This window comes from Cetorhinus maximus, chromosome 9 (genome assembly GCF_964194155.1).
Source record: "Cetorhinus maximus chromosome 9, sCetMax3.hap1.1, whole genome shotgun sequence".
Classification (NCBI taxonomy): domain Eukaryota; kingdom Metazoa; phylum Chordata; class Chondrichthyes; order Lamniformes; family Cetorhinidae; genus Cetorhinus; species Cetorhinus maximus.
In genome coordinates this window covers 21,050,344-21,062,525 of record NC_135887.1, presented here as the reverse complement: position 1 = coordinate 21,062,525, position 12,182 = coordinate 21,050,344, and the positions used below count along the sequence as shown (strand labels likewise).

At 43.2% G+C, this 12,182-nt stretch overlaps 1 protein-coding gene across 1 annotated transcript in view; it reads right to left on the bottom strand.

Annotated features, from left to right (window-relative positions):
* brip1 (BRCA1 interacting helicase 1) overlaps positions 1-12,182 on the bottom strand; it is a 320,064-nt gene that overhangs the window by 295,222 nt on the left and 12,660 nt on the right. The gene's annotated exons all lie outside the window — the stretch shown is intronic.

Sequence of the window (12,182 nt, the reverse complement as noted above, 5' to 3'; positions counted from 1 at the left end):
GAGTAAAAATGACTTAATATTTTAGATGTGACCTCTCCTCTCCAGGTTCTTCCTGCCCTTTGTCTCTGGACTTGCTGCTCCCTTGGCAATCTCTCTGGTGCCACTGTTTTCTGCTGCTTGGGCTCAGGTCAGCCTGACTGTGCCTTAATATAATTTTTTATGCTTATTTTTTGGCTTTGTTCTGTCAGTCCAAACTGATCCGGACTATAATCTCCTCCAAAACTCAGCAGTTCACTCCTGTTTCTCTGGGCAATTTTGGCCCTAGAGGCATCTCCACCATGCTGAATTAAAAACCCTGCGCAACCCCCATCCCCAGAAGGAAAAGAAAGGGAGGGAGAGAGAGAGGTGTAGTGGAAAGGGCAGAAATACAGGCCGGTAGGGTGGGGGGGGGGGGGGGAGGAAAGGCGGAATTGGTGCAAGAGAGGGAGAAAAGTGCAAAGGAGAGAGGGCAGAGATGTATTGAAAACAGATTGAAGATAAACAAGATTGGGGAAAGAAAAACACAGTCAGAAGGTGTAAGACAAAAAGGTCAGGTGAGGAGAGGAACAACTACAAGCAACACCACAGATCTACCATTAATATATTACAATTCGTGCTTATGCTGTGCACTTTCTGTCTCTGCCAGCTTTCTCACCATGCAACAATGTGCAGTAAATCTTTGTCAATGTTCTTTACCAACATTTTATAAAGTAATGGCAAATGTTTATCTGATTGTCATACTGTGGTTTCAGGCATGGTACTGCTGGATGTCACTGTGGCACAAATCAGCCATCACTGACTTTTTAAAAAATTCATTCTGGGGATGTGGGCTTCGCTGGCTGGGCCAGCATTTATAGCCCATCACTAGTTGCCCTTCAGAAGGTGGTGTTGAACTGTCTTCTTGAACCACTGCAGTCCATGCAGTGCAGGTACACCCACAGTGCTGTTAGGAATGGATTTCCAGGATTTTGACCCAGTGACAGTGAAGGAACGGCGATATATTTCCAAGTCAGCATGATGAGTGGCTTGGAGGAAAACTTCCAGGTAGTGGTGTTCCCATCTATCTGCTGCCCTTGTCCTTCTAGATGGTAGTGGTCATGTGTTTGGAAGGTACTGTTGAAGGAGCCTTGGTGAATTCCAGCAGTGTATCCTGTACATGGTGCGCACAATAGCAGCAATGTGTAGGTGGTGGAGGGAGTGAATGTTTGTGGACGTGGTGTCAATCAAGTGGGCTGCTTTGTCCTGGACAGTGTCAAGCTTCTTCAGTGTTTTGGGAGATGCACTCATCCAGGCAAGCGGGGAGTATTCCATCACACTCCTGACTTGTGCCTCGTAGATGGTGAACAGGCTTTGAGGGGTGAGGAGGTGAGTTATTCGTCGCAGGGTTCCTAGCCTCTGACCTGCTCTTGCAGCCACAGTATTTATATGGCTAGTCCAGGTCAGTTCCTGGTCAATGGTAACCACCGCCACCACCCCAGGACGTTGATAGCAGGGGATTCAGTGATGGTAATGCCATTGAACATCAAGGGGCAATGGTTGGATTCTCTCTTGTTGGAGCTGGTCATTGCCTGACACTTGTGTGGTGCGAATGTTACTTGCCACTTGTTAGCCCAAGCCTGGATGTTGTCCAGGTCTTGCTGCATTTGGACATGGACTGCTTCAGTATCTGAGGAGTCACAAATGGTGCTGAACATTGTGCAATCATCAGCAAACATCCCCACTTCTGACCTTATAATGGAAGCAGAGTCATTGATGAAGCTGCTGAAGATGGTTGGGCCAAGGGCACTACCCTGAGGAACTCCTGCAGTGATGTCCTGGAGCTGAGATGACTGACCTCCAACAAGCCCATCCATCTTCCTTTGTGCTAGATTTGACTCCAACCAGCAGAGAGTTTTCCCCCTCATTCCCATTGACTCCAGTTTTGCCAGGGCTCCTTGATGCCACACTCAAATGCGGCCTTGACGTCAAGGGCAGTCACTCTCACCTCACCTTGGGAGTTCAGCTCTTTTATCCATGTTTGAACCAAGTCTATAATGAGATCAGGAGCTGAGTGACCCTGGTGGAACCCAAACTGGGCGTCAGTGAGCAGGATATTGCTAAGTAAGTGCCGCTTCATAGCACTGTTGATGACTCATTCAATTACTTTATTGATGATAGAGAGTAGGCTGATGGGGCGGTAATTGGCCGGGTTGGATTTGTCCTGCTTTTTGTTTACAGGACATACCAGGGCAATTTTCCACTTAGCTGGGTAGATGCCAGTGTTGTAGCTGTACTGGTACAGCTTGGCTAGGGGCGGGGCAAGCTCTGGAGCACAGGTCTCCAGTACTATTGCCGGAATATTGGCAGGGCCCATAGCCTTTGCAGTATCCAGTGCCTTCAGCCATTTTTTAATACCACGTGGAGTGAATCGAATTGGCTGAAGACTGGCATCTGTGATGCTGGGGACCTCTGGAGGAGGCGAAGATGGATCATCCTCTCGCTACTTCTGGCTGAAGATTGTAGCAAAACTTTCAGCCTAATCTTTTGCACTGATGTGCTGGGCTCCTGCTTCATTGAGGATGGGGATATTTGTGGAGCCTCCTCGTCCAGTGAGTTGTTTAATTGCCCACCACCATTCGCGACTGGACGTGGCAGGACTGCAGAGGTTAGAACTGATCCACTGGTTGTGGGGTCCCTTAGTCCTGTCTATCACTTGCTGCTTATTCTGTTTGACATGCAAGTAGTCCTGTGTTATAGCTTAACCAGCTTGACACCTCATTTTTAAGTATGCCTGGTGCTGCTCCTGGCATGCCCTCCTGCACTTTTCATTGAACCAGGCTTGATCCCCTGGCTTGATAGTAATGGTAGAGTGGGAGATATGCCGGGCCATGAGGTTACAGATTGTGTTCGAGTACAATTCTGCTGCTGCTGATGGCCCACAGTGCCTCATGGATGCCCAGTCCTGAGTTGCAAGGTCTGTTTGAAATCTATCCCATTTAGCACAGTGGTAGTGCCACACAACAGGATGGAGGGTATCCTCAATGTGAAGGCAGTACTTCGTCTCCGCAACGACTATGCAGTGGTCACTCCTATCGATACTGTCATGGACAGATGAATCTGCAGCAGGCAGGTTGGTGAGGATGAGATCAAGTATGTTTTTCCCCCTTGTTGGATCCCTCACTATCCACCGCAGACCAAGTGGTCTAGCAGTTATGCCATTTAGAGATAGGCCAGCTCAGTCAGTAGTGGTGCTATCGAGCCACTCTTGGTGATGGACATTGATGCCCCCCCACCTAGAATACATTCTGCACCCTTGCCACTCTCAGTGCTTCCTCCAGGTGTTGTGCAACATGGAGAAACACTGATTCATCAGCTGAGGGAGGGCAGTATGTGGTAATTAGCAGGAGGTTTCCTTGCTCATGTTTGACCTGATGCCATGAGACTTCATGGGGTCCGGAATTGATGTTGAGAACTCCCAGGGCAATTCCCTCCCAACTGTATACCACTGTGCCGCCACCTCTGCTGGGTCTGTCCTGCCAGTGGGACAGGACATACCCAGGGATGGTGATGGTGTTGTCCGGGACATTATCTGTACGGTATGATTCCACGAAGATGATTGTCAGGCTGTTGCTTGACTAGTCTGTGAGGCAGCTCTCCCAATTTTGGGCACTAGTCCCCTGATGTTAATAAGGAGGGCTTTGCAGCGTCGACAGGGCTGAGATTGCCAGTGTCATTTCCGGTGCCTAGGTCAATGCCGGGTGGTCATCCAGTTTCATTCCTTTATTGTAACTTTGTAGCGGTTTGATACAACTGAGTGGCTTGCTAGGCCATTTCAGAGGGCATTTAATAGTCACATGTACGCCAGACCAGGTAAGGGACGACAGATTTCCTTCCCTAAAGGACATTAGTGAACCAGATGGGTTTTTACAACAATCGACAATGGTTTCATGGTCATCATTAGACTTTTAATTCCAGATTTTTATTTCATTCAAATTCCACCATCTGCCTTGGCGGGATTCGAACTCGGGTCCCCAGAGAATTACCACTACGTCATCGCCTCCCCTGTCAATTTATTCCCAACCAAAGTTAAATTTTTAATGTTATTGATTCCCCAACACATTCCTAAAAATATTATATATATGTTATGTACTTATTTAAATTAATATCTCATTTTAAATTTATATATTTTAAAAAGCACTGGAATATGCACTTGAACTGCCATAACCTACAAGGCTACAGACCAGGAGCTCGAAAGTGGGATTAGGCTGGATAGCTCTTTTTCAGCCAGCAGACACCACTAGCCAAGTAACCTTCTTATGAGCTGTAAACTTCTAAATTTCTATGATTCTATTGTCCCATTTCTATCCTTTCTGGCCTCCAGCCACCCATCCATAATTGCATCCATTTTTCATTTAATTCATCATTCCTATGCATTTATATTGTCTTCTGGCAGGCTCAGTTAATTTTGGTTATTTATTTATTTTCTGCACGGACATTGTTTAATTCATTTCTGGCCACAATATTATTTGTCTTGTACCCTTGGCACCAATAACATATTTATTTCATTCATGGATTCCATGGATGCTGCCAAAAAGCCCAGCTGGTTCTGTTCTCAATTGTTTAATTCTTGACCTAATAATAATTCGATGGTCTTGTCACACCATATTTACTTAATTCTATAGCTCTATTATTATTTATTTCATTCCTGGACCTGATATTTATTTAATTCCCAACCCCAATACTATTTTCTTATTTTGTTGCCCAATCTTATTTATTTAATTCTGCAGCTCTCTTTCTTCTAACTATTCTGTTGCCTACAGAATATAATTCCTGACCTCCTGCTTAATTTATGTAATTCCTGCCTCCTAATATATCTTTGCCATTAATATTATTTAATTAATTCCTGGACTCCAGGCTTGCCTGTTGGCTTGCCTGCTCAGCTCCAATACTATTTATTTAACTAACTAGCTGCTCTTCTAAATCACATCCTTTAATTCATATTATGCCACAGCCGATGGTAAAGGCTGAGTTGTTCAAATCCCAGAGGGAAACTTGAAACAACTGTCATAATCCTCTTTTGCAATTTGTATGTTTCGAGGTGCAGACTTTGAATGCAGTAGTAGTAAGACCACCGAGTCTCAAGAGGTTTTTCATAAAACTAAGTTAAACAGTTATTAATGCAAGAAAGATTGTAAACACATACATATGTCTACAAAATTATACTATAATGACTACAAAAATCCCCTAATTAATCTGACTCTCAGTTACACCCCCATTAAGGCAACAGTAAATCTCATAGGTTTAAACAGACACCTGGCAAAGCACATCCTGGACAGTCACATTCAAAATGAGTTTCTTTCAGCTCTCGGTCCTTGCAGACAGCAGCTTCAGGCTTTCAGGCTGGAGGCTTCTCACACTTGTTGGATCTTAAAATGACTCTATCTTATGCACAATCCCCTTTCTGCTTTATACATATCTTTCTCTTTGAATGTAAATTTTCAATTGTATCACTAGGCTTTTAATTTTACCTCTTCTAACAATAACCTCCTTTCATCCCACCAATTTTATTAGTAAGCTGAAAAACAAACACATTGCTTGGCATCTCCTTGCTAGATCTAAGATTTCACCCGCAGCCTTGAATGGTTTCTTTTAACAAATGCAAATTTACACTTTACCTTCTACCCTCCTTATGTTTACCTAATTAACATCTCAAAACTACTATACATCAAAGCACCCAGGCTAACTGGCTTTAATCCAATTAAGACACACACAGGCACACACGCAGACACAGACCCCACTGGAACTCTCTTTTAAAATAATTTCCAATAACATTATTATATCTTCTTGGCAATTCACCTCAGTGACACAATGGATTTCACTCCTTGTCACACTTCAGGCTCTTTCAACATATTCTCCTATTTATTGTGAGCAAACTGGGCAACCTGATAGCATTGTAAGAAACATAATTAAAATAATGCCGCTTTGAATGGCTCCAAACTTTTACTCATTCTCAATGGAAGAACCTTTATATTAAGTGTCTACAATTGCCTGATTCTGGTCCCTGAATTGGCCACCAGCCCCCTAGTGCAGTGCTTCTCAAACTTACAGAGCTGGGGGTGGGAAGGGGGGGTAGAAGGAGAGAAAGTTGTTGAGTGACGATGAGAGGTTACCCATTAAAGAGAGGGGTAGGAGCTGCGGTTAAAACTGCTGAGTATGTCCTAAAAAATAGACTTTTTATTTTTACAGACTGCGGTTAAAGCAGTAATCAGTCCTCAGGGAACAGACGGTAAGCCACACCCACTAACAGAAAAAAAGCGAACATTTAGAAGTGCCTCATCGCTGTCAAAACTCAGTCTGAGCTCCACAGCCATCATTGCTGCCTCAGAGCTCGGGACCCCAAAATCTCATCTCTTGGCCCCACTGGGGATGGCGACTGTAGTATAAGGGTCTGGCACATTTAGGGTTAACGTGGGACTGAGTACAGTACCGTTCACACAAGGATGTAAGAGAACACATGACCCACACCTAGGAGTCAGGTTAATGTTGGACAGAGCCATGTGCACAAGCAAGCATGGAGGCAGCTCCTAGCTTGAATCCTTTACTGTATTTATATACATTGTTCTTGTAGCTAATAAATACATAGAGTTAACCTACTTAAGGCTATGAAGACTTCATTAAAGACATACCAAATGGTACCCAGCACTCTATAACATGGCAGCTGCGAATGGAAAAACCCAAAACCTCGCAAAAAATGCAGGAGAGATGGCAGCATAGTGGTAATGTCATGGGATTAATAATCCAGAGGCTCAGCCTAATGCTCTGGAGTCATGGGTTCAAATCCCAACACGGCAGCTGGTGGAATTTAATTTCATTTAATAAATCTGGAATTTAAAGCTAGTCTCAGTGATGGTCACCATGCCACCAACCATCATCGGTTGTTGTAAAGACCCATCTGGCTCACTAATGTCCTTTATGGAAGGAAATCTGCCGTCCTTACCCAGTCTAGCCTACATGTGACTCCAGACCCACAGTAATGTGGTTGACTCTTAGCTGCCTTCTGAAATGGCCTAGCAAGCCACTCAGTTCAAGGGCAATTAGGTGATTGCCTTCGCATCGACACCCAGATCACATGAAAGAATAAACATAATTTTTTTTCAATTCAAAAACTAAAAATCTTACAAGATTAAAGAAAAATTCGAAGAAGCATTCTGATCTAAAGAGAAGCTCGAGGAGCAGACACACAGAGGTAAATCGCCAGGGAAGCACTCCAAAGAAAGGCTTGGAAGCTGAAGGCAGAAATTTAAAATTCCTCACCACAGCAGAAAACTCCATAGCATCTCTTAGGAGCTCAGCTTCAATTCCCAGAGTGCAGAGTCAGCAGAACTAGCAGGGATGAGCCAAAGCTTTTAAATTCCAGGATAAAGCAAGTCCTGAGAAACTTTTAAATAGTTCAGTGGTCAGAAATTGCCAATCAAAAACTCCATCAGAAAAAAACAGATTCCCGGGCTAGCTCCAAAAAAGGAGAAGAAAAATAATTAATTAATTCAGAAGAATTGCAACCAAAGAATCAGCTTTAAAGGCCAGCAAAGACCAGGATTCAACATTTTCACAACCCTGAAGCATGGCGCTGAAACATACAAGTCTGTCCGCTAGTTGATCCAAGCAGCCATTGTTCAAAATTTTTCCAAGGCTAAGCATGAGCGCCACTGCAGCGGGAGCTGGCCAAAACCGGCAAGCACAGGTAAACTCTTTGTCTTCAAATGAACGGCGGCGGCACCATCTTGAATTTCAGTTAACTTCTTAACACTGAGCCTATACTTTCAAATTTTTTAACCATGGATCAGAAATCTCTTCCAGATCAATTTGAACATATCCAAGGCCCAGATCAATCATATAATTGGGGACTTTGGAGAAAAAGATTCCTTAGATACATGATTGCTTCGGATCTGGATAAAAAGGCAGAAGCTCAACAAGTTAACGCACTGCTTTACTCAATAGGCCCAATAGAGGGTGACATTATACTAGACAAGGAATCAACGAATCATCTGCAAAATTTTAATAAGTACTTAAATAATCCAATGTTTATTTTAACCTAAGAAGTAACAAAATCCTCGAAGGGCTAAATTTAGTAAGCGTGTCCTGCAGCCAGGAGAAACTGTCGACTCATTCATTAATGATCTGTAAAGGGTGGCCGAAGGCTGCGAATACGGAGAGCTTAAATCTGAACTTATCAGGGATAGAATAGTCGTACAAGTAGCAGACAGCGCACTCAGACATGCTGCAAGCAAAGGAAGATCTAACCCTCAAGAAAGCTATCCAGATCGTTAGGCATTCTGAACTCCGTGTGCAGCACAGGTCCATTGTAAGAGGCGAAAGTAAACTGTGGTACAAAGGAAACCCCACAGTCCAGTTAGTTAAACAGCATACAGACAGGGACACTCAAGGCAAAGGGAAACAATACCCTAACCAACCAGTAGAGTGACCATGTCAGTGTTGTGGACCAAAGCGCCCTCCACAGCCGAGATTAATGTCCTGCAATTTCAGCCCAATGTTTTCAATGTAACAAAATTGGACACTTGGGCAAAGTGTACAAGGCCAAAGCATTTAAATGCATAGAAGACCCAAAGATGATTGATGAGTTCGAGGCTGCACACCAACAGGACACATGGCCATGCTTTGAGTGAGGTCAAAGATCTTGGATTTTCATATTGGAACGTGACATTTCGAAAAACGGCCATCTCATAAACTTTAAATTGGAAACGGGAGCCAGCGTTATGCTCCTATGGGACAAAGAACCATGGCTAAGAGACATCAGGCTTCAAACAACAGATACACTGCACTGAGCCCAGAGGAATCTGACTTCCAGTCATAGACATAATTCTGGAAATACTAAGGTATGGCAGCAAACAAATCTTCGAGCTGATGTACGTCATCTGTAACCAGTCTTTTTATCTCTTGAGCAGAGGTGCCTGCGTAGCCCTGAATCTCCTCAAAATGACAGGAGATGTCAAGACAACCACTGTCATAAATTATAGAGCTGAAAGTTCTCGAGAGTTCAAACAAGGAAGAGTATACTGACTGGGATTTGAGCTCTGAACTGAACTCTCTTTGTAGAATAGGTTTGTCCATTTTTGTTACAGGTGCCAGAAAGCCCTTATTGGTGAGACCACAAATACTCAGATGGTTACCACGACGCCTCCACTGGAGGAAAGACAAGTGGACAACCAACAACCAGAAGAGCCTCAACTTCCAGGTCTGACGACTGTTGATGAGGTCAACACTGCGACCACAAAACAAACGCTGCAACTCCCAGCCAGTGCCACAGACGATGCTGAAACCAAGTAGCAGCCATCCATGCCGACAGCACACCACACAACCAAACGCAAAGGTGAGCTTACTTAAAAAAAAAAAATCCTCATAACAGGAATGGCCATCTTCTGTCACAGAGGACATCACGACGGCCCACATAGCGAGCCTCGAATAGAGCCCAACAAGACTTAGAGGTTTTACAAAATTAAATTAAACATTTACTAATAAAAAAGATTTTAAGCACATTCACAGGTCTACAAACTACAACTATATTAACTTCTAAATCTCCTAAATAATCTAGCTCCCACTTACACCTCCATTAAGGCAGCAGCAAAACAAAATAGATTTCAACAGGCCCAGGCAAAGCACACGATACCCTGGTCAAGGATATTCAAAATGAACTTTCTCAGCTTCGGTTCCTGTAGACAGCAACTTGAGGCATAGAGGCTGGGTGCTTTTCACACTTGTGTTAGATCTTAGGATGCCTTCTTCCTTAGACATAACCTCATCTCCTTTATTCACGTTTCTCCCTTTTTAATGTAAATTCCATTGTTCCAATATGTCTTTGAAAATTTACTTTTTCCATAATATAAATCTTTCATAGTACTCATATTATATTACCTTTCAGACACTTGGCCTTAACCATTTAGGGCTTTTGTTACTATTTGTTATATTTTGAGACAAAGTGTTTGAGTACAGGAGATATGGAAATTTAAACTTTCAAACGCTTTTGTCTCTGATGCAAAAGTGCTATTTTAAACCACCGAGCCTGTTTCTGAAATTGGAATTGATAAATAACTGGACATGAGTTACTATTTCAAGCATTTAAAGGAAAATACCTGACAAATTCTAATTTTCAAGACAAAAAGCTAATGGAAAAACAGCCTAGGTAGTTCCTTGGTATCAAAAAAAGTTTGTTTTTGGAAGAAATAAATTCAACAGTAACAAAACCTGCAGTCCAACGACATTGCTATTTGAATTTGGGATAAGTTAAAATAAAAAAGTCAGGCACAATCTAGTGAAGGCTTGTCCAATCTCTTTGCTTGCGGAGGGAGGGGGAGGGCACTTTTCAAATTTTTTCTCATCTGGGGGCCCAATACTCAGTTTTTGGGGAGGAAGGGAAACAGGCTCAGAAGAATGGAAATTTTTCTCACTGTTACTCCAAACAACACACATCTGCATCTCTGTGAACAAGCTTCAGATGAGAAGGCTAATTTATTGCCTTACCTTCACCACCCATTGGGCACTGATTCAGTGAGACATCTGCCCTTGTTTTTGCAGGCCACGTGGGTCAATGCAGGCCCATGTACTTGATGTCGTGCCGTGGCACATCCCAGGCCTGATGCCCGTCTGCCAGCCCGCAAAAAGCCCTCCCCCAACCATGCTGTATCAGGGCCCTGCCACATCTGCCTCACGAGCCAGCCCTTGGACAGGCCTGATCTAGTGAGTTTATTTTGGGAAAATAGGATGTTGTTTAAGGGAAAGACAAACAAGCAAAATTTAAAAAATAATGCGTAAAATCAAGTGGGAATGTTTAACTTCTGTTTTAAAGATAATATAAAAACATGTTATTGGTCTGTAAGGTTCCTCCAGAGCTCCTGAAAGAGACACCATGGCAATTAACGGGATGCCCCACTTAGAATTAAATATAGAGCTAGGGAAAAAGGACACCACTCCAAATGGGAATTGGGATAACTCACCTTGGGCGTAGTTCAATGGAACATATAAATCTGGTATTGATGTACATTCTAGTGAAAGGAAAGTGTGGACGAGATGAAGTAAGCTGACAGCTTTCTCTTGGAGATACTTCTGTCTTTGCCGAAGAACTTCTTAAGAGAACTAAATTTGATAATCTGGCCACCACCTGAGACATTAGGACCATACTGGGGGAGATAAGCAAAGAGACTGAGACAGAGACCTCCTTTGATCTCTTGAGAAGCTTACTAGAAAGTCAGGAAGAATTATCAAATGGCATATCCTTTTCAAGACAGTGGAATCCTAGATGATGAAGTTGATTGGCAAAATACACAGCACAATCCCAATAGAGGTGATAAACCTTCCACAAATGCAAAACAAAGCGTTGTGGGAGAGGGCAGAGAGACTACCACCAAGCATGACAAAAGAATACTGCCTGAATAGAAAATTTGGCAAAAAGAGAATCGCTAGAGACCACATCCAACAGATAAGGAAACATGTTTAGTGAAATTCCAACAGAGGATTAAAGAAGGAATTGAGGTAAAGGTGTGAGTGTGTAGAAGTGTTTTGTAACTTGTGAAGTAACTGACATGCGAGAGTACACTGGATACAGGGACCATGTTTCCTCTGGCACTGGATGCAAGGATAATGTTTCCTCTGGCTGGGGGGTATAGAACAAGAGGTCAAAGTCTCAGGATATGGGGTAGGCCATTTAGGACTGAGATGAGGAGAAACATCTTCACTCAGAGGGTGGTGAACCTGTGGAATTCTCTACCACAGGAGGCTATAGAGGCCAAGTCACTGGATATATTTAAGAAGGAAACAGACAGATTTCCAGACTCCAAACACATCAAGGGGTATAGGCAGAGAGCGGGTGTATGGCGTTGAGAAAGAGGATCAGCCATGATCATATTAAATGGCGGAGCAGACTCCAAGGGCCGAATGACCTACTCCTGCTCCTATTTTCTACGTTTCTATGTTTACATGGCAGTAATAGGTTTTAACTACCCAAATATTAACTGGGATAGTTTTATAGTGCAAGGAAGCAAATTCTTAAGTTGCATCCGAGAGAACTTTTTTAGCCAGTATTTAGAAAGCCCAATAAGGGAGGGGGGCAGTTTTGGACCTAATATTTGGAAATGAACCCGGGCAGGCGGAAGGAATATCAATAGGGGAGCATTTTGTGCTATGCTCCTTCTGTGCTGTAAACATTTATGAGT